General features: G+C 39.8%; 1 protein-coding gene across 3 annotated transcripts in view; it reads right to left on the reverse strand.

Annotated features, from left to right (window-relative positions):
• The window catches only part of LRMDA (leucine rich melanocyte differentiation associated), a 1123874-nt gene that overhangs the window by 803204 nt on the left and 307361 nt on the right, over positions 1-13309 (reverse strand). The gene's annotated exons all lie outside the window — the stretch shown is intronic.

Here is a 13309-nt window from a genome sequence, read left to right on the forward strand (position 1 = left end):
TTCAACTGTTTATTACATCTTTTAATGAAAGCAGTGACTGAAAAATATAAACATGGATACATAATTCCCAATGAATTGGTCTGAGTATAACTTGTAAAAACTGGATTAATGGTACAAAGCATGTACTTTATAAAAATAGCCTGTAGAAAAAAGCATTAAGCAATTACAACTGTAGCTCTGAAGGCTCCAATATTAGAGGGTAATATTTCCTTAATGTTAGACTTCATTAACCCTAAGATAATCTCTCATAAATTTTGCTGATTTTTAAGGAGAAAAAAATAAATTATGTTTATTAAACTACTGAATATGTTTATGAAAACAAGACATAATCTAGTGCCATAAACTTCTTGTCTTTATCTGAATGATCAAGGAGCTCATAAATAAAATATCACATAACAAAGTGAGTGTTAAAATTCATTACTGTAATAGCTATGTTCATGATCTATTTCATTAACACTCCTCCTCTCCTTGGATAAATGGGCTTCTTAGCCTACGAGAAGAAAGCCATTTACAAGACAAAATACTGAGCTGCTTTTTCTCATTTTCCCTTATCTCTTCTATTCCTAACTTTCTAAATTAATTCTTCTCTTAAATCTTATTGTTCCTTCCAGTGTAACTCACAGTACCATTAGAGAGAGCAAAGAGAAATAGAAGCAAAGAAATGGGTCTATAGAGTATAAGTTAATTAGGGATCTAAGTGACTGATGATGAGATTTGATGACATGGAGCCCCAAAGTGAATTTAGAAGCTTATCTTCTTAAAATATTTGAGAATAAAATACAAATAATAGAACTCCAAGAAATATTCACTATATCAAGCAATCTACGCAAGCTTAATAACTAAACTCCATTTCCTGTTTAACTACATAGTGCAGCACCACTGATTGTATCCATGTATAGAATTTGCTAACCTTTATCTTCAGTGATTTTGCAGGTAATTTCATTTTTATAGATGTGTGTACACACAAATACTCAGAGAGAAAGGTGAGTGCTTTCCTGTGGCTTACCAAGAACAGATAGATGTGGATATATGGGACTCTAAACCCATAGGTATAAATGTACACATTCAAATCACCAAGTGAACTTCTTGATGAAAAAAAAAAAAAAACTGGCAAAGCAACAGTGGCTCTATGTCCCACCCCTGGCAATTTGTTTAATCTTAATTCAATAGAGTCCTAGTATACAGCATCCTCTACCCAGATAATAACCAGAGGATGCTGTTTATGATAATGGCAGAAATTAAAACAGAATTTTACAACCGCTGAGCTGAAAGAAGGCAAAAATCCCCACACGAATATTAAACAGTGTAAATAAAAAAGAATTCACTTGTTTTTATTCCACACTCCATGCCAATTTATCTAGCACTGATTTACTACAAAGACCACACTCACAAAACTCTACGTGGCTGTAGATAATAAAAGTAATAATTAAACTCCACAAACATATGAGGGGTGTGGAGTACCAAACATAGCTCCTGCCCTTAGGAAACCTCCATTTGGCGGACCCAGCCCAGCATCTGCCTCACTGCCACAGGAGACGGACTGTAGAAATGCTCTACTAGAATGATAATACAGTGAGGGGACTGAGCAATGCTGATGGAGCCCCAGCCGGGGCTGAGGGATGACATGACACCGAGTGGGGTCTTCAAGAACAGACCAGATCTTGATGGAGAAGGGATCCCATAGGGAAGGAATTTCATGGGCAACATTCCTCACAGTGGGCAGAAGACTGGACGTGAGAACTTAGTTTCTGACTTTTCAAACAGATTTGGCAATAGGAGGCAGTCCAGCTGGCCCTTCCAGAGAAGGAGGGAGCACACCCAGGTGGGGGCAGCAAGCCCCCAAGCAGCACTCCCGGCACCCCCCTCACACCCTTTCCCTCCAATTACGACACCGGCTTCAGAAGGTCGCTCTTCTGGTTCATCTGCCTCACCAGGGCTCAATAAGAAAATTCCCTGCTGGACGGGCGTGGTGGCTTATGCCTGTAATCCCAGTACTTTCGGAGGCCGAGGCAGGTGGATCACTTGAGGTCAGGAGTTTGAGACCAGCCTGGCCAACATGGTGAAACCTCGTCTGCACTAAAAATACAAAAATTAGCCAGGCATGGTGACATATGTCTGTAATCCCAGCAACTTGGGAGGCTGAGGCAGGAGAATTGCTTGAACCCAGGAGGCAGAGGTTGCAGTGAGCTGAGATCATCCACACCATGCACTGCAGCCTGAGTGACAGAGTGAGACTCCATCTTAACAAAAAAAAAAAAAAGGAAAATTGTTTGCAAAAACTGCCCTACAAACTTTACAAAGCAGAGTAAAATGGTCTGCTTTAATTTAAAATAGCTGGCAATTACTGAGCACTTATTGTGTCTCAGGCACTGTTCTAAGTACCATACGTGCCATCTTAACTCAGTGAATCCTCAAAACAGTTCCACTATGATCCCATTGCACCCATTTTTTTAAAAGAGGGAAAAATGGTTAAGACACAGGTCCAAGGTCACACAGCTGACAAACAGTCAGGCTGGGATGTAAACACGGGTGGACCAATGCCAGGGCCCCTGCCCCTAACAACCGCATGTGACAGGAATCACTGCGCGCTTTCCAAAACCCACTTCCTCCACTCCTGGACATACAGCTAGACATTCTAGCCTCCTGCAGCAGTTGTGACCTGTGACTGAGTCCTAGCCAACGGCATTTGGGACACACTGCATCCCATCTCCAAGCCTGGCCCATCAAACCTCCCGTACAATTTCCTGCATCCTCCCTCTTCCCCTGAGTGCTGACTGGGAGAAAAGCACCTAGCAGAGAACCTGAGGCCCCTGGGAATGGGGAAGGGAGGTTGGGAGGGTAGCAGAAGGATAAAGGAGATGGATTTTAGGTGAGAAATAAACTTCTATTGTGCTAAGCCCTGGAAATTTGGTTTCTGCTTTCTGTCTTTGAAACCAATTCCCCGTTGTGGCTGTCTTCACCACAGGTGAGAATTTAGTGATTTGTGGGCCCCAGGAAGATAGAAATGTGAATTCCTATTGAAAGCCATCAATAGTTAAAATTTGGAGCCCCATTAATATAGTTCAAGTCACAATGCACTATAGTTCAAGACTAATACATGACACAAATCTGCCTCCTGAATCATCCCTCTGGCCTTAGTCCCTAAATGATTGAGAAAGTGATTCCAGAGTCATCATCAGGAATGTGGCAATTCAACAAAGTGATGAAGAAAAGAGTCTTTAGAATCATTTGAACCAAAGTTGGAATCCAGGTCCTCCAATTTACTAGGTCTGCCACCTTGGGCAAATTACTGAACGTTTCTGTGCCTTGGAGCCCCACATGTGATACCAGCCCACATGACTGTTGTACAGATTAAGAGAAAACATGTAGGCAAAGGGCTTAGGGGAGAGCTGGGCACATAGAAAGCACCCAATAATCCTATCCTCATCACTATTATTGTTCATTAAGGCTCTCAGAAAGTAAGCACCTGTATCAGTTAGGATTATGTTCAGCTGCACAGAACAAAAACTAAACAATAATCAATGGTCGAAGTAAGTCAGTTTATTTCTCTGGTACATAAAAGAAATCTAAAGGCAGGCAGGCCAAGGCTGATATTGGGGATCTCCAGGAAGTCATCAGGTTCCTTCTAACTCTATGCACCACCATTCCTAACATGTAGTCCTAGTCTTCATGACCCAATATGAATGCTGGCATTCCAGCCATCACAACCAGTTCCAGGCAGCAGACTGGGAGGAATCAAAGAAGAAAGGAACACCCACTCTCTTTAAGAAGACTTTCTGGAAGTCCTCTGCAATACTTTGACTTAGCCACATGGCTGCACCTAGCTTCTAATTGCCAGGAAAGAGTTGCAAGGGTGGCACTATCCCAACTAAAAAGCAAGGGTTTTGTCAATGAAACGTTGAAGAGAATGGATATGGTAAGCAAACAGAAGTCTCTGCCCCAGCACAAGAAACAGTAAACAAAGACAAGCTACACTCTCCCTAACTAAAAAGGTCTGGTAAACTTCAAAGAAAAATATTCCACTGAGAAGCAAAGAAACATCTAGTACATTATCACCACAGTTTCCACTCTTGCTCCCCTACAATCCATTCTCCACACACCAGCCATACCAATACATTAAAAACATAAGCCATGGTCCCACTTAAAACCCTCCAAAGCTTCCCACTGCAAAGCAAGTGGAGGAGTATGGATTTTATTTGTAGCATTAGGTCCCAGCTGGTCTGGCCCCAGGCACGTCTCTGACCCCATTGCACACCACAGCTGCCTGCTCCCCACAGCACATCCTGGCTAGCTTTTACTGCTGCTGCCGCGATGTTGCACCATGTACATACCAAGGTTGCGTCAGCCTAAGACCTTTGCATTGCTTGCTTTCTTGGCCTGAATCTTGCTGCTCTTTGATCTTCTGTTGACTGGCTCCTTCTTGTCACTCAGATCTCAGCTTAAACATTATCTTCTCAGAGCCTTCCCTGATTCCCAAGTCATAGCACAGCAGATCACCTTACCTTAACTCTTGTGATAGCACTCATCACCATCTGATACTTGTCTTCTTTATACATTTGTCTCTTTCTTCATTAGAATGCATGTTGCCGTTATAATAATGTCTGTCTTGTTCACTATTCAAAAACTTCCCCCCAATCCCATCTAATGGAGCTCCTAATCATCATCTAGGTAGACATTCATTCATCTAAGAAATATTTGCCGAACACCTGCTATGTGCTAGGCACAATGACATGGCAATAAGATAGTGCCCCAAATGAAGCCCATTTGTACTACATAAGCTGACCATACCTACATTAATGGTGTTTCACTGTTTCATTTAAGACTTTGTCTAAGACTGTGAGCATAACAAAGTGATGTGCAAAGAACACAGTGAAGTGAAATACTGCATCTGTGTTGACAGTAGATGAAGGGAAGGAGAAGAAGTTATTTTTATGTTGTCCTAAGAACCCCAAAGTAGAAAGCAGCCAAAAGTTAAAAAATAAAAATAAAAACTTGTCCATGAGGTCAAGAACAAAAGCTTTCCAGCACACTGTCCACTATTTATTTAATCCTTAAAAAATTAGATTCATACCCATAGATACACAAGAATGTTTTCCATAGGAAATCCATAGAATAAAATTGCAGGAAAAGTTATCTAGCAACAATCTATGGCTCCTATGGACCCTGGATGGATTGAGGCTGCAGTAAGAACACTCAGAAGATACACAGACAGGCAGTGACCAAGAGAGAAAGAGTGGAGAGAGAGAGAAAAAATTCACGCTAGCTGGATGAAGGAAACAGGGAAAAGGGGAGAAAGAAGAAAAAAGAAATCAAAGAAAGAATAGCTATTAAAAATGCTGAGTTGAAAATGTTTCAGATGGCCTCTGACATCTAATAAGTCATCTGTCTTTCTCAATACAGAAAAGTCATTACTTACTAGTGAACTAATACCAGCAACTGTGACAAGTAAAAACAACAAAGCCCATAAAAATATAAAAGTTCACCCCTTGCAGTTAGGTGAAAAAAAGAATGTATTCAATTTTTCAGATGAAAAACATTTGAACTGACTGAATTTATTGTAATGCAAGTTGTATTATATTCTGGGAAAATGAAAAGAGAAAAAATATCCACTGCTCAGCCTGTCTTCAACTTTTTCTCAGAAAACAGAATACAATACGTTTTTTGAGAACATGAACTCTTCATAGAAACCAGTCATAAATATCAACATGGCATCCTGGCTACAAGCCATCAATTCCCATAACAGAAGCATGAATTAATAGCACCATCTGCCCTGCCCACAAGACCCCTATAAAACCACCTCCTCACAGGGTATAACCTAGGCCTAAGCACAGCATGAGGAATGCAGGTCAGATAAAGGAAGAACTGGAGAGCCTTCAGGCTAACCAAAGGCATGGGAGGATTTTTCTTCCCTGGGCGGGGCTGGCTGGAAGCAGTAATGGGCATATACAGAAGAACAAAATCCAGGCACAGCATAAGGATGTCATCAAGGGCAAAAGGAATCTTGCCTTCCCATAGCTGTAACTCATCATTCTAGGACACATCTTTGATTCCTCTCCTTCATTGCCACAGTCAATCCACCAGCAAATGCTGAGCTATCTTAAAATACAGCCTGAATCTCTTCACTTCTTTCCATCTAGTTCACAGCACCACATCTATCCCATGGACCACCACAATGACTTTGCTAACTGGACCACCCCACTTCCATTCTTGCATGCCTAATTTCTAACCTGCGGCCAGAGTGGCTGTGAAAAACACAAATCAGATTCCATCATCCAGTTACTTAAAACTCATCAGGGGCTTCACTGCTTTCCTATCACCCTTAGAATCACAGCCAAACTCCTTTCTAGGCTCAACCCTCTCCACAGACTGGCTCTGGCCTCCCTCGCCTCTGTCTGCATTCTGGTCCCCACCCTTCTGGCCAGCTCACCAGCCCCCTTTCTCCTCCTTGTACTTGCCTGGGGCCTTGCACATGCTGTCCCCTCCACCCACACATACTTCTGAGCTTCTCGCAGCTGCCTCCTCACCATTCAGCTCCCTGCTTTTTGAAGAGGATTTTCATGGCCACCATATCAATATTAGGCCTCTTCCTCCAAATCACTTCCTATGCCATTACTCTATTTTATTAGAACCATAGGAAATTGTCTTTTTAAAATTTATTTGTTTATATATCACCTGTCTCCTCTAATAAGAATACAAGATTCCCAAGGGTAAGGTCCCCACTGGCCTTAGGTACTACTTATTCTCAGCACTTCCAACTAGTCCAGTGTGTGCATGGCATATAAGTGTTCAACAAATATCCACAGAACGAATGGATAAGTGAGATTATGGTTTTGTACGGCTTTATAGATGAACAGGGTACCTTGAGATTATCTAACTTGCAACAACACACATTTTACATATGGAGGAAAAGGAAACAAAGTCAACTCATCTGCCACTACAATTAACACATGGCATGGTGCTCTCTTCTCCTATTGGAATCAGGCACAATCTCAAACGACAGGCAAAGAAAACTCAAAACCTGAGGAAGAAAAATACTGTACAACAGAAGAATCATAAAAGTAAGGTGGACACGGATCAATGGTAGCCAAAAGGGGCTACGCATGACACAATTCAGACTAGAATTGGTCTCAGAATTGCAGGAGTAAATTCATCCAAGACAAACCCAGTAGCAACAAACCGTTAAACAAAAAGTAGGCCAGAAGAAAAGAAGCTCATTGGTTTAACACAGGCTTCATTTAACGTGACCCTAGAGTGTCAACCCTAACAAAGTGAGAACATATCTAAGACACAGGTTCTGCTCCTAGCTGTTTCTAACTCTCCCTAGCTCAGTTGCTTAACATCTCTGGGTCTCATTTAGGAACAAACCAGCATGACCCAAAACTGTGTCATTAGTGTACACTTTCACGATGTCACCATACCAAAGTATACCACGTGTACTAATTACTGAATATTTTAACTTCAACAAATTGATGTTTAAAAGACACGTTGGCCAGGCACAGTGGCTCATGCTTGTAATCCCAGCACTTCGGGAGGCCAAGTTGGGAGGATCACGAGGTCAGGATATCAAGACTACCCTGGCTAACACAGTGAAACCCCATCTCTACTACAAATACAAAAAATTAGCCAGGCATGGTGGGGGGCACCTGTAGTCCTAGCTACTCGGGAGGCGGAGGCAGAAGAATGGCGTGAGCCTAGGAGGTGGGGCTTGCAGTGAGCCGAGATCGCGCCACTGCACTCCAGCCTGGGCAACAGAGCAAGACTCCGTCTCAAAAAAAAAAAAAAAGACATGTTATATCACTCCCATAATAGAAGCCAATCTCATTTGCCAATGACCAAACAGAATCATATGTCTAAGTATCATGAAAACAAAAAATTATTACTAAATGCCAAATAACTACTCCTTATTAGCTACTCTGAGCCTCAGTCCCAATCTTTGTGTGTGTGTATATATATATATATATAAAATACAGTAGGAAGATATTAAAGTGCAGCACCAAACTTGTTGTTCTCCCCTAGATTTAAACCAAAGGATTGAAAGAGAATTGGAAAGAGAAAAACCTCCTCGTTGTGTAAGTCCATTCCAGCCCATGCCTTGCCTGCCTCTGGATGCACAGCCCACTGCAGGAACTACTGGTTTGAGCACACAATCTTGAAGGCCTCCACTAAGGTACTACCTAAGGTACTACCTTTCTGTGGGTGAAAATCAGTACGTGTGACCCATTAATGCGAGGAGCTATGGATTTAATAATGTTGATGGGTCTGAAAGGGGATGTCCTAAGAGAAATGAGAAACAAAGATCACTGCTGGGTCTGGGGGTGGTAAGTGGAGGATAACAGTGATGGTGAGGACCATAGCAATAGCCACCAACATTTGTTTGGTGCTTACTATGGGCAAGGGCCATACTAACTCTTTGAATCCTCCGAACCCTTCTTTGAGGTAGATACAATTATTCTCATTTTACAGATAACAAAACTGAAACTCGGCCAAGAAAACAAAGTTTATTTTGATGTAAGACAACTGAAATTATTTAAATTTCTCCCAAATATTTGTGTCCATGACTCACAGTAAGACACAGTAGGTTAAAAGTAGGTTAAAGTTTCTATATTTGACTGGTGTTTTTTTAAAACCAAAAAATCAATAATCTCATATGTTCAAAGAAATACATTTTACACTGAGTACTAATACACAAAATAAATACATATACACATGCATACACATATACACAAACATATACAGATATATATGTATGTGTATGTACATATACATACATATACATCTGTATAAATATATACCTGTGTGTGTGTATGTATGCATACAGTAGACCCTTAAACAACATGGGGGTTAGGGGCACCGACCCTCCACAGCCAAAAATTCACATAAAACTTTTGGCTCCCCCAAAAGTGCTAATAGTCTACTATTGACCAGAGAAGTCCTTACTGATAACATAAAGAGTAGGTTAACACGTTTTGTATGTTATATGTATTATATACTGCATCCTTACAGTAAAGTAAGATAGAGAAAAGAAAATGTTACTAAGGAAATCATGAGGAAGAAAATACATATTTACTATTCATGAAGTGAAAGTGGATCCCTGTAAAGGACTTCATCCTCATTAGCTTTACATTGAGTAGGCTGAGGAGGAAAAGGAAGGAGTGGGAGTTGGTCTTGCTGTCTCAGGGGCAGCAGAGTTGGGAAAAAATCCACATATAAGTGGATCCATGCAGTTCAAACCCATGTTGCTTAAGGGTTAACTGTATATGTATCTACCTGCATGTAATGTGTATGTATAATTCTGTATGTGTGTATATATACACATGCATATAAATGTATATATCTGATATAAAAGTTGCATAAACTAGTATTTGTCCTAATTATGTGCCATAATTAGATCTCTCAGTGGCTGTATTTTATTTTAGAAGATAGGTGTCTTATATTGAACATTATTGAACTCTGATATTTTCTATTCTGTCCTATTTTTTATAATGTTGGCTACAACCCACTAAATTGATTTTACAACTCAGGAATGGGGTGCATCTCCCAGCCCGAAAAACAGTGAGTTAAAGGAACCATAATCATCATGGAGCAAACACAGTGCCATCTCGAGCTAGATGATGGTCAGCATCTCATGCCATCTCCCCAGGTTGTAGAAATGAGAAGCACAGGGCCTGGCCCGAAATGTTTTCCTTTTTTTAATACGTAGAAATTTCTATAACTGGACTACAAGTGTAATTATTAGGCAAAAGAATATATAATGAGTTCAGTTACATAGAGGAAATATAAGGAAAAATGAGTTTGATAGATGTCTAAATTTTTTCTTAAATCACTAAGAAGGCCAGGCATGGGGGCTTACACCTGTAATCCCAGCACTTTGGGAAGCCAAAGCAGGAGGATCACCTGAGGTCAGGAGTTCAAGACCAGTCTGGCCAACATGGTGAAACCCCATCTCTAGTAAAAATACAAAAATTAGGCAGGTGTGGCGGTGTGTGCCTGTAATCCCAGCTACTCAGGAGGCTGAGGCAGGAGAATCACTTGAACCTGGGAGGCAGAGGTTGCAGTAAGTTGAGATGGTGCCACTGCACTCCAGCCTGAGCAACAAGAGCAAAACTCTGTCTCGAAAACAAACAAAAAAAAACCCCGCTAAACAACAATAAAAGTCTCTTACTTAAATATCTAAGTATGAAGATAAATAGCAAATGATAGCTCACAAATTTGAAGATGGTTGCCTGTGGAGAAAGGATTTAGACTAGCAGAGGGTGGGGCATGGCACTACTAGTTTTTTATTTATTAGAAGTCTTAAGCATAACAATACTATTTGACTTTCTAAAAGGTATTCTTGTTTTACTTTATTAAAAATTTGATTTAATTTTAAAAAATCAATCCTAATAGCAATCTGGTGTAGAAGAGGGGACACTCAATCGGGACTCTGGAAACCTACCATCTACACACTCAGCCTGGGACAGCTACTTGACTTCTTGGGGCTTTGCTTTCTTCTTAGGTAAAATGAAGGGCTAGATTCTGAAGCTTCCTCTACATCTAATTTTAGGACCCTATGACCCTAAAATATCTAACCATTTACAGATCATTTTAATGAAAGGATATGGCATTCCAAGATCACCCAAATGGTGAAAACTCACAATTTAGCACACAAAAAGTTAGACCAAAGCTAGTGGTCTCACCATCACAGTAACTTAAGTAATCCCAGTGTATCTCTTTAGGAGTAGCTACTCAATTGTGTTATTTCTTCTTCCTCTCAATATGGCCCCTATCATATTTCATAAATTATAATTTTATGTATCACATTATTTTTTGCTTGTTAACCACGTGCTTTTCTCCGAGTTTCTTTCCTTAGTGTTTTCAATGCAGAGGCAAAATTTATTTGAATAATACCATAATTAAATCTCTTAGCGGCTGTATTTTATTTTAGAAGATAGGAATTATATTCAACTTTTTTATTGAACTGTCATTTTTATCTTAACTGTGGCTTAACCTTGTAATCTAATTATTTTTTCTAAACCTACTTTACAGCTAATAAAAGAAAGACATGAAAAATTAAATTACATAATAAAGCATGAAGCAAGTATAGTTATCATGAGACTCTCAGACTGAAAAACTAGCACGAACTAATTTATACTATTGAAGAGTTGTTTTTCCCCATATTAAAAAAGATTAAATAAAAAAATAAACCTCTTTAAATGGAATAATAAATCAGGCTACTCTAATTCCCATAGATATCTTCAGAACCAAGGTTAAATCATCATCACAGAATACCAACTTTTCAATCACAGTAGAAAGGAATCACCCTACAAGATCTACCCCTAAGATCTCTGTTTAAGGAAATTTATAAAAGAACAACCCCCTCTCCCTCCCCCTCTCACTTCCAAAGCATTTAGTTTTCAACCCTAATATAATAAAAATTCTGTTTTCTTCCCTGTTTTCCCTGTGTCCTAATTGTTTCTGTCTTCCATAAAGGCCATGTCAAAATATAAACTCCCCCCAAAAAATAGCACTCTGAAACATCTGCACAGATAACTATTTGAAAAATGATTTTTATGATGATGAAATAAAATGTTATTCACAGTGGTAATTCTTTGGGGCCATGAGGAATTCATTAAACAATACCTCAACTCTAGAATCATCAAACCCTCTGACATATTTGTAAGAGCCTCTGCAAATAGGGACACCCATGCTACAAGTCAGCAGAAGCTACAAAAGTGTAAGTGTGCCTCTCTAATTTACACTCAGATTTTCCAGAGTCCTGAACTAGAACTTCTGATCTTAGCAAAGACAGCAGATAATCCTTTCTTCATGGTAGTTTGAACTAAAACAATTTAAAGTAGTTTTACGATTTACCCTTTAAGTGCAGTGAACCAAGACCACCAAACTAGTGGCAGGGAGAATTCAGTAAGTTGGAATTGTATTGTTTCAGTTGTTTAAACCAAACACCTCTGTCAGTCTGAAATTAAATTATTTTATGTAATGACCTCTTAACTAATGTTTGTGGAGCATTTACACTATATATAAAACATGGCATGGCATTAGGTATGATTGGAGACACAGAAAGTGCTAAGCCTGATGATTGGAGACACAGAAAGTGCTAAGCCTGCTCCTGCTCCCAAGAGAAGAAATGTTCATCTAGCTGGTGGTGAGATGCCAATAGGAAAAGAAGCTGCACACAGTAACTTTACGGTGCAGAAACCTCCCAAACAAATACCTTAACCAAGCAGCTGAGGTTAACATTTCCAGTGAGAAGCCAGGCTAATATCATGTACCCCTTGAGACAATGTAACACCTGTGTGGTACTTTTCCCAAAACCCATAACTCCAAGCTCATCATGAAATAACACATCATATGAAACCCACGTTGAGGCACATTCTACAAAATACCTGGCCAGTATTTTGACTGTCAAGGTCATCATGGAAAAATAAAGAAAAGCTGAATTGTCACAGACCAGCGGAAACTAAGGAGACATGATAACTAAAAGCGGTGTGGTATTCTGGCCCCTGGATTCGTTGCTGGAACAGAAAAAGGACAGAAATAGAAAAACCCGTGGAATTTGAATAAAGTCTGCAGTTTTAGTCAATAATACTGTTCCAATGTTTTCTTAAATTTGACAAATGGTGCCAGAGTGATAGGAAACGATAACACTAGGAGAAACTGAAATTAGGTTAGGTGAATTACAGGAATGCTCTGTACTATCTTTGCAACTTTTCTGTAAATCTAACATTATTCCAAAATACAGTGTTCTTAAAGTTTATTTTTAAAAGAAATAGGAAGATATAGGTCACAGGGCACAAAGTTGCCGTTATGTAGAATGACTAAGTCTAGAGGTCTAAAGTACAGCATGAGGACTATAGTTAATAATAAAAAAAAATTAAAATATGCAAATTATGTTATGTGAATTTCACCCTGATTTTTTATGTATATGATGTGAATTTTGCCCCAATTTATATTATACACACACACGGAGAGAGAGAAAGAGAGAGAGAGATGATGAATAAAAGAAGATGCCAATGAGTAACATGAGGGTATTAAAAAATCTACAGTTAGATTGCATCTTACAAAATTGACAATATTGGACCTTTTTCACCTATAAAACAGCATTTTCATATGATTTGACCTAACACACCTCTGTGGGCTTGGGAGACGGCATGGTAAAATGGAGCTTATGCTGGACATGACAGGAACTGACATAGCACAGAGGACACATTCCAGGAGAAGGGAACAGTGTGAGCAGAGGTGGGGACGTGCACAATGTGGTCAGACACGTGAGAGAGACCTGCCTGTGCCTGCATGTCAGCAGGGAAGTGAC

This window comes from Macaca fascicularis, chromosome 9 (assembly GCF_037993035.2).
Source record: "Macaca fascicularis isolate 582-1 chromosome 9, T2T-MFA8v1.1".
Taxonomy (NCBI): Eukaryota; Metazoa; Chordata; class Mammalia; order Primates; family Cercopithecidae; genus Macaca; species Macaca fascicularis.